An 8954-nucleotide genomic window follows, 5' to 3' on the forward strand; every position below is an offset into this window, starting at 1 on the left:
TTACAAAGCGGCATAAAGGCAAATATTCTCTATGGTGCAAAAATTAAAATAACCGAAATTACCGGTTATTGTTTGTAAAATTACCGATAATTCGGTAATGAAAAATGACCCGGTATTACCGGTAAAACCGGTTAACAATCCCTAGTGGAAATTCAATTTTCCTAAATTTCCGACCTTCCTTCAGAGTTTTCCGAAAAAAATTTCTCCACTATATTGATCTACGGGAAGAGACGAATACAACAAAATAAAGAAGGCTAAAATCGGACCATCCCTTCTTCGGGTTTTCCGCTTACCAACAGATTTTGCCTTACATTTTTATTCATATAGATTAATATGATTTTATGATTCTTCCTTTAGGAGAAAAAAACACCTTCGCGTATTCAGTATAAAGTAGAATTCTTTGAACAAATAATATTTTTCTTATGTTTGCTTTTTTTTTAAAGGGCTTAAGTTGCAAATGTTTCCCTTCTCCTCTTTGTCTTCAATGTCAACACTTGACCACAATAACTGTTAGATGCGATAACAAGGGATTGAGTACATTCTACATGGTTTTCGTACTTGCTACTTGTTCTATTTTTGAGAAGAGCCTAAGTTTTTTTTCCCTAATTTTTTACAAAAATTTATAAATCAAAACCTATAATACCTACAGAATTTCGATCAAACAATGAAATGCAGGAAAGGTTTTTTTAATTTTTCATAAAAATTTTCTTGAAAAATAGAAAAATAAATTTAAAATATTACAATGGAAAAATAATACTTTCAAAATAGAAATTGTTCATTTAAAATTGAGCAACTTTTTTATGTTTTCTTTTTTTCTGTATTATAGTGACTTTCAACACTTTTAGCTGGTTCGTCACTGTTACTTCCATTTTTGGAACAATGTCGGGAGTGAGGATTGAACTCATGACCCTTAGCGTGAGAGGTATGGATGTTACCATTACGTCAAATCACCTCTATGAAAAAATTACAACTAATCCTAATTTTGTTTTACGTCAATATAGCGATATGTGCAGTGTTTGCCAAATGATCCATTCACTGAAACAATCGCTTTCGTACGTTCAAATATGATCATTCACAAATCATTTCCCCCAGCGGCATTCTTTTGTTGTTATGTGCAGCAAATCACGACACAAAAGAGAACGAGACAACTCTGCATCGGTTCGCACTTCATGATACACCGCCACGTAAGCAGAACCATCATATACGACTTCGGAGCAGAAAGTTTATTTTCTTCTTTGCCTCTAACATATGCATATCGACCTCTCCATGCATCATGAAACAGCAGGATCGTACGGACTACGCAAAGCGAATGATTCATATTCAGCTAATGTAGCAGATCCTGATTTTTAAGTTTAAGAGAGTGCAAACTATATGATTCTTTAGCTGGATAGAGGCTAAGGGAAGGGTAGTAAGATTATATTTTCCATTTATAACACCGCTATCCCTTGAAATATGTATATTCATATAGACCGCATAGTTTAACTAGCAACACTCTAGCAACGCTCTCTTTTCCCATTCGTTGCTCTCCGCAAATGGTGACCGAATGATAATCGAAATATCTGAACAGGATGTAGTCAAAGCAATTCAAAGGCTTAAATTCTCGTATGCTCCAGGCCCGGATGGAATTTCACCTGCAGTGTTGAAAAAATGGCCTCTCCGCTGACGAAACTTTTTAATCGATCACTGCAGCAACGTGTGTTTCCCTCGAGCTGGAAAAAATCGTACCTATTCCCCATCCACAAGAAAGGAGATAAACGAGATGCTAAAAATTATCGCGGCATTACTTCTCTTTGCGCCTGCTCGAAGCTGTTTGAGATCATTATAAATGAATCGCTTTTTGCTAGTTGCAAGCAGTACATCTCAACGAATCAGCATGGTTTCTACCCACAAAGATCCGTGAACACCAATCTAGTTGAGTTCTCATCGCGTTGTATTCTCGCCATGGATGCTGGTAACCAAGTGGATGCCGTCTACTTGGACTTGAAGGCAGCTTTTGACCGGGTTGATCATCAAATACTTCTCGAAAAACTAGCGAAATGTGGCGTAGCCCTTGGTTTTGTCGAGTGGTTCGAGTCCTACCTGAAGAATCGAGCTTTGTGTGTGAGAATAGGGTCACATGAGTCCGAGTCGTTCACAAACATATCTGGAGTGCCTCAGGGGAGCAATTTGGGCCCCTTACTTTTCGCATTATTTATAAACGACGTGTCCTTCATCCTGCCACGTGGAACGAGACTCTTCTATGCTGATGATTCAAGGGCCAACGTTATTGTCGAAGACATAAATGATTGTCATCATCTTCAAAGCTTGCTGAACATTTTTGAGTCGTGGTGTGTACGAAATTGTATGACGTTAAGCGTCGAGAAATGCCAAGTTATATCGTTCACCAGAAAGCGGAATCCCATCAATTTCTCCGACATGTTATCCGGCAAAGCCATCGAGCGGGTTCAACAAGTGCGTGACTTGGGTGTAATGCTTGACAAGGAGTTCACTTTCATCTACCACTACAACGACATCATCTCCAGGGCAAACAAGCAGCTCGGTTTTGTTCTGAAGGTAACCAATGGATTTAAGGACCCGCTTAGCTTGAAATCTCTATACTGTGCGCTGGTTCGTTCTATCCTGGAATTTGCTTCTGTTGTATGGTGCCCTTTCCCCAGCATTTGGAAAGCGCGCATTGAATCTGTACAAAGAAAGTTCGTACGTCGTGCTTTGAGGAATCTTCCATGGCGGAATCCAAGGGAATTGCCTCCTTACGAGGAACGCTGTAATCTGCTGCGAATTGATACTCTGGAAAACAGGCGATCTGCAGCACAAGCCATGTTTGTTGCGAAGCTGCTGAGGAACGAGATTGACTCCCCTTTCTTGCTAGCTAATCTAAACATGTATGCTCCAGAACGCTACGTCATCGTGATTTATTTAGGCTCGATTTCCGGAATAGTTTGTATGGCCAGCATGATCCGATGGAGTTTATGTCTGCTACATTCAATAGGATTTTTCACATCTTCGACTTTAATCTCGCTAGCAATGCGCTTCGGATTAGATTAAATGATTATTTCAGAATAAGCTGACACTCGCAATGCGTGTATTTGATACTGACTTGGTTAGGTCCATTAAGACAATTTGATGTCAGATGGATTAAATAAAATAAAATAAAGAAATAAAGAAATAAAGAAATAACGTATTTTTTCTTGTATCATTTATTGCTTTGCACTTGTCTGTGTAGTGGGTTTCGCTATAGTAGTGCGGGACGATATATGCGGTTCAAACTTGTATGCAGGCTTCGAAAATGATTTGCGATGTTTCGATCGAAAATCGATTATATACAATTTTGGACTCGATTATATACAGTTTGGAAAGAAAATATTTTTTTATATTTCAAATATGACTTATTTCGAGAAGAAAGTTAAAGTGTTAAGGTTAAGGTGTAAGGCCGATTACACATTATCCGGTTTCAGCCGGACCGGCAAATTTCCTAAATGGCAAATTTCGACCGTACCAACCTCTTTACGGCCTTACGGCCAACCTCTTGCAGCCGTCTACTGCGACTACAATGTCCGGCGACCGGACAAGAATGATACGCGATGACAGTAGCACTGTGTCGACGTCTGGTGGAGACTTCGGTTTGGGAAAGCAAATCATTCTCTATAAGCTTAGCAGATCTTAAGACAGTTTTAAGTTGTTTAAATTTTGAATGAAAATTTCTACTTTATGTTATTTGATTATTTAAAACCCGTAGTACTGATTCTTAATTAACCATTTTTGTATAATTTTCTTGACATTCTCACTAAAACTCATCATTGTAATATGAAATCAGTATCAAACACAATTATTCTTCAGGGCGTTTTCCCCACTTGCAAAAGAAGGTGTTACTCCATTACATAAGGAACATATTTCATAAGAAGAAGTTAATTTTCATTCATACTTTTATTTTTAAAACATGTGTTTACTGCACCTGAAAATCCATTATCACTATCATTTCCCAAAAGCGGAACACGAAACTCCATGCCATCAACGCGAATTGACAGTTGTTTGTCATGTCTGTTAGTATTAGTACAATTCAGGCAATTTTTATCCCCTTGAATTAGTATGTGTGTGTGCTATTGACGTTTGTTTGTTGATTTTGAAATCAATTCAGAATTTACAAGTGATATGGATGTCGAAATTTTCATTTCGCTTCTTCGGCAACGATCTGTGCTGCGGAACAAATTCGGTGATACAAGTTGCTGCACGAAGGTAAGCAATGGTCACAGGCGCACGAGATCATCATGGAGCATATTGCCGTGGACTGTGTTATCAACGGTGGGTGGTGTCTTTCGACAAATTGAACGAGTTCTTAAATTAACTTCCGTTTTTGTTTTGTTCACAGATTCGCTACTGAACGAGTTCGATGATGTCAAACAAATTTCCAACTGGTTAATCAAGGGGCATGTTTTGAGTGAGCTTATCGAGACTTTTTGAGGAGTTTAGTTTGTGGTAATTTGAGCACACCAAATACAGCTCTCTCCTAATATTAAATTCTTATTCTTTCAGACAATTTGACCTGACTCGAGACGCGATCGACTACGAGGTGGACGTGGCTCGGCTCGAGGATCTCAAGCCCTAAATGTCCGATCTGTGATCGGTGATCGAGATGTTTCCCTGTCCGACGCCGAAGCATCGGTTCTGTCAGAGCGAAATCACCCAATATATCTGAGTCGGACATTCTTTGCCCAAGATCCGCGTATAAATAGCTGTGCGTAGATTCACGCTCGAGTAGCTACTCCTGCCCCAGGAGTACGTGCTCGATAAATTGCGGTATATGCTGCGCGCGTTTCTGGGCAAGGACCTGCGTAAACAGCAATGAGATAGAGTTCGAAGGAAAATTATGACATTATGGTTTGCCACACTCCAACATTCGGCCGTCTTTTCCAAGGGACGCAAATACGAGAAAGCTCGTAGTTGCCGCAGCAGCTGTGGTTTCAATATTTTTCGTATACAGTGGAACCCCGATTATCCACGAGCGGATGATAGTTTGCCTCATACAAACGTCTTAGATACAAACTAATGTCGTATCCAGACCATTCAACATTCCGCCGTCATCGCGGATATTTGCAGCAATGTTTATCTGTCATTCCGCTATATAAATGAATGCATGTATGTGTATGTGAAAGATGTACGGTTTTGTGTAGCGTGAGGTCTCTTTTACATTGTTATCCGGTTATCCGTCCAAACCCAGCGGCGCTTTTTGAAACCGGTCCGGCTGAAACCGGATAATGTGTAATCGCCCTAATTCAAGTGGCTATTACATGTACAGTAGGGTAAAAATCGTGATTTTTTGAAGATTTTGCTTGAATTTTCCCCAAGAATTGTTTATATCGATATTTCAACAATCTAGTTTAATATAATTTTTTAGGATGAAGCTAATAATAACATTTTAAAAATTATCAAATTTTAAGTTTTTCACTTTCAAAATGTTATTTAAATCCACTAATTTAGACTCATCGTTCAAATGAAAGCAACAGAACCGTATTCCGTAGCGTACTTTGTAATGTAGAGGCAGTTTGAGACAACAAAGTCCGAAACAAAAAAAAAGTTCAATAACTCTGTCATTGTTGAAATTCGAACATATGCGTAGAAGGATTTTTTTCATCAAATTAGATCGTCTATCACTCACTGAGAGAGTTTGGATATTATTTTTTTTTCATGTGAGAAAGGTGTTTTCTGACTTTAAGGGGATGAATCAAAAATAAAATTTCTCTTTAATATTCAAAAAACTAAAAATGCATGCAAAAAAAACGAATAAAAATTTTTTTTTACAGTGAAAAGAAATCAGAAACTGTATAAATTGAGCCCGCACTGTACTTCTATTTCAGTAAAAACACTTGAAAACACTTTTTATGTACCCTTTGACGGATTAATTTGGAGAACAGCATATTGAACTGCCTGAAACTGCACTGAGGGTTTGGAAAACATAGATTTCCACAGATACAAGAGAAGTCCTTCTTAACCTGTTCGTATTACCACCAGTTATCCTACCACTGAGAATAAGGCGCGTGTAAATCGTAAATTTGTATTTCATCAAGCGATCGAAATACAAATGCAATTTCACAATATCACGAAGAATGTTATTACACAACTTTCACCTGAACAAACCAATATCACACTATCCACAAAACTGTCACTGTCCATAATTGCTCATAATTGCTACTTTTCTATTTGGTGTCCACAAAAAACACAACAAAAGTCACCCTGGAAAAGGGGGCCATAAAATGGAATTATACTTAATCGCTCAAATGCCGCGTGCTGGAAGTGAAACAGAATAAAAAAAAAAACAAATTAAAGCGATATGTTTCACTTGGATCTCCGTCGAACTGAAAAAAATGTGTACACTGATTCGCACCATCAGAAGAAAAAGAGACACGCGAGAAAATTTATGTCACGCATCATCGCTTTTCTAGCTCGTCAAATGATGTCCCGTTTTTTTTTTCGATGACACTCCCCGTTTCATCAAAAAGCGAATGGAGAAAAAAAAGTGGACAAAAAGGTTCAAGTGGTGCAATTAATATTTGCTGTTGGTCAAAGCTTTCTCATGTTGCTTCTGACAGCTAAGACACTTATCTGCGGTTGTTTAGGGGGGGGGGGGGGGGTAATAAGGGATTTGTTCTTCATTTTGACAATCCCACTCAGTGGGAAACAATGCTGTCATCATCCTTAGGCAATTCTTTTTTGTGTCATTCGGACATACGCTCATTAATTATTTGCTGCCCAACTGCTCGACTAATAATTTTTATATAACTCATCTGCACAAACAACCAAATATTAGAAATTCGATTTTTTATCCACGGCTTGACTCCGACAATTGCTACGAATTATAATTCCGCTTTCACTTTCGCCATTTGACCCCGTTCCGCGATCGGTTACGCAAACGGGGTGTCAATCTCTTCCCACCGGGAGGCATACGTGGTTGTCCCCTCAAATTAGGGGGGGGAGGTATGGTTTACGCCCTGTCGATGGCGGGGAGCTTGGGAAGAATGTCAACGATTTATTTTTCAACGCTTGTTCCCGGTCGCGATCGGCTTGCAATTAATTTCGAATTTCCCCCCATGGCGTGTGTATTAAATTCTCCACTTTGAGGCACGGATCGATTCAACGCGGGAAAACATCATGCCGGCGATGATTCGGTGTGACAAATAATATCTCCTCACTTTCATCCGCTGCCCATCACGTTTTATCCGTAGTTCGGAATAATAAAAATAATAATAAAAAAAAAACGAAAATATAGAAACAATGGAACAATTGGAGTCAATTTGGAGCATCCGAACAGAGTTTGCGGCGTTTTTCTTCCTCGTTCGATTGCCGTTGCCGATGGAGAAGTGGAGAGGGGTAAACTCCGAGCTGAATGGGGCATTACGCGTCTAACTCGTGGCTGAAAGTAGACAACGCGCGACAGCTCGCGAACCGTAACGTAAGATCCGGCGCAGCTTATGCGGCATGCCAAGATCAGCCCCAGCATTGCGCCGATTATGGTCATAGTTTTATTGTGGCGCAATTAATTATAAAATTGTCAGAGAGATAGTTCGCCGGTTTACAGCCACGAAATGTTCAATTCTGGGCGCATAAAATCGCTGAAGCGACATATTTATGTGGGCAAAGCAGTTTATGGAAACTTTAATGACGATGCCTTTATATCGGCCGAACGAACGGCCGGCGGATTCGTAATTATTTTTTATAAAATATTTGACGTTTTCCTTGATGAATGGACGCGAACAGTCGTTGTGCAGGATTAGACGACTGTGAGAAAATATAATTACATCGCTCTTGTTTAATACGAGTCGGGTCACTCGGTAAAACATGCGAAAACAAAAGCGGTGGGAAGATTGGCTGATTGACGTAAGGGTTGACCATGTGATTCGCTCTCACTTTTCTTTCACTGGTAAAAGTAGACTTGAATGTTCAAATATTTATGAATTTCCAAGATGTAACACGTTTGCTCGAAACTGTTTCAAATGCCCTCATCTCTTCTAGTTATGCTGGAAATCCAATATGTGATGAAAAGTATTATTAGGCAAGTTATTTTTTGTTATTTGTGAGATTATAATTTCAATAGTTCTAATTCGTTATCATAAACATTATTGAATAAACGTCTCAATTTGTTGGCTTGTCTAGACATACATTCATTCAATTACATATGCACCTTTCTCACCATCTTTCCCCATCAGTGACCGCGATAGCGCAATCATTATAATGCAATCGAAAGAGATGGATTTGTTCCGATAATTTTTGGATTGCGTGTTAATATTATAAATCTGAATAAAATAACCTTTTATCTCGCTCAATCACTTGTGTTCGATTGCTATCTTCATGAACTTGGTAAATTGTTATAAATGTACAAAACCTTCCTGGGCGGATCTCAGTAAAGCAATGTGATCAGAAATCAAACTTTACACAAAGCTTTGGAAAATGTATCTTCTTGTTGTTACCACCAGCGGATTGGTAGCCCTAAAATGAGAGGCGGAATGAAGATGATTTGATTTAAAAATTAGTTGAAATATTCTTCCAGGTTTCAGGTTTCAGATTGTATAGTGATGTTAGCATTGCGTTCATAGCCCCTAATATTCATACTTTACACTACAATCATTCATTGAACGTTTATGCGTTTTTGTCCGAATATGAAATAACCCTTTCCATATCGTTAACGCTCCTACACTCGCGCGAAAAATCGTAACTTGTGTACGCGTCTCTGTAATATTGCTATTGTGTATTTTAAGGTGTAATTGATATTTATTCAAAGAAAAAGATATAATATAATAAAAACTCCAGAAACTCCAACTCCAGAAATTCCAACTCCAGAAAATATTTTTTCTTTAACTTCATTCAGTTCAAATAGTCATTTGATTCAGCCACCTCATTGATGCTCGGTCAGACCTATGTACGAGTACAGGAAGGTAAATATCATGAATGACATGACTTTCAGT

At 38.6% G+C, this 8954-nt stretch overlaps 1 long non-coding RNA gene across 1 annotated transcript; it reads left to right on the top strand.

Moving 5' to 3' along the window:
• Window positions 1-4130: 4130 nt before the first annotated feature.
• On the top strand, window positions 4131-5216 carry LOC129771378 (uncharacterized). The gene is made up of 3 exons (XR_008742356.1): window positions 4131-4299; window positions 4367-4473; window positions 4531-5216. It is a non-coding gene; the product is annotated as an uncharacterized LOC129771378 (long non-coding RNA).
• Window positions 5217-8954: the final 3738 nt, after the last annotated feature.

This window comes from Toxorhynchites rutilus, chromosome 2 (assembly GCF_029784135.1).
Source record: "Toxorhynchites rutilus septentrionalis strain SRP chromosome 2, ASM2978413v1, whole genome shotgun sequence".
Classification (NCBI taxonomy): Eukaryota; Metazoa; Arthropoda; class Insecta; order Diptera; family Culicidae; genus Toxorhynchites; species Toxorhynchites rutilus.